The following is a 1,550-nucleotide window of genomic DNA, read 5'->3' as shown; positions in this document are numbered from 1 at the left end:
GTGACTAGTAAAACAGGGAAGTCCATGCAAAAAACATGACCTGTGCAAAAATATAACAATGTAAAACTAAAAACTTTTATTAGGGTGGCTACCTTTGTTTTAATGTTAGGTAAAATATTAGCATTGAAATCTGTTCTTGGTCATTCTATAGCTGTGGCATGAAGGGACTTTTAGAGTCTCACTGGTCCACTTGTCCATCTGGTCTTTCAATTTGTTGAAATCATCAAACCTTTAAATAAAACTTACATAATCTATAAAAAAAAGTCAAATACTATTGTAAAATCACAAATTTTACTCAAAACTTTGTTACTGATAAATATGAGGCATGATTATAAATAAAAATGTATTCATGAAATATATGAGACACTCACACAATCTCAATAGTGTTGTATGTCCTATTTGCAACTGGACAAGATGGATTTCTGTATTACAGTCTTATTTCCATTAAATGTAGAAAATAAAGCCCACATGTAAGCAGTACCAAAGGCATCCCAGTACTGTGCATTGAATCCCCCAATTTGATTCAGCCACGGTTACTCTCCCTGTGCCCATTCTTTCTTCTCAAAAAGCTTGTCAACCTGAAGCAAAGTTGAAACCCAAGCATCATTATCGTTTTAATGGCTGGTCTTCTTTTTATTGCCAAGTACAAAATGTGTAGCAGATTGTCAAATATGCATGTATCGGTTGCAGTCATTGTTTGATCTCCAATCTGATTCTTTTGTAAGCATGATATCAGGTGACAACCCCCTTTAAGAAGGAATCAGAGATAGAACGGTATTAAGATCAGATGTTACTACACTAAAGATTTATAAAATGAAAGAAAAATGAAAATTAAAAGTGGACTTTAAAGCAAAAGTAACAAATATAAGAGCAGAAGGTGTTCATTATACATGTGGTCTAGATACAAAAAAATTGCTGAAATCTGCCTTTATTTAAGTTTCACAAATCCCTGACCTGGTTCTAATTATTCTACAACTAGTTTAGAATAATCTATCCCAGGTTTCTTGTTTCTAGGTGTTGTAGTTTTTTTTTTAATTTAGAGTAGAATAAAGATGCTGACGGTAGGGAAAAAATTGCCCTTTCATTTCCTGAATCGGAGGCCAGAATCAGAAGCCAACTTCAGCCACCGGATGCGTGATCACCCTACTGTTATCTGTTATTATTGTGTTCTTTCCTTAGTTATTGCATATTAGATTTAAACCTGACTGAAAAGTGCTGGGGAAACTGGAAACAATGAGCTTATTTTTAAAGTAGAGTAAGGGATTTTAATTTCACGGGGAGTAGGAGCATGTCAAACTCTGCTTCCATCACGGAGGTGAAGGTTGTAGACGCAGACTGAAGGAGTAACACTGAAGCTGGTTTCAAGACGGGACACAGCAGACTGAAAAAGTCCTGTTTACAGAAAGAGCAAATCTTTTATAGGTCTGTTGCAGCCATGTCTTTGTCTGAATACATCGTCGCCTTTTGTTCTTTGCCTGAAGCGTTTTGCCTTCTTAAAAATGAAGTCCCTAAAATAGCGTTGTCTTTGCCGCTTGCCCATGATGTTGTAC

Source organism: Cyprinodon variegatus, unplaced genomic scaffold (assembly GCF_000732505.1).
Source record: "Cyprinodon variegatus isolate N-32 unplaced genomic scaffold, C_variegatus-1.0 Scaffold631, whole genome shotgun sequence".
NCBI lineage: Eukaryota > Metazoa > Chordata > Actinopteri > Cyprinodontiformes > Cyprinodontidae > Cyprinodon > Cyprinodon variegatus.
The sequence above is the reverse complement of the archived record's forward strand: the minus strand, read 5'-3'. Positions refer to the sequence as shown.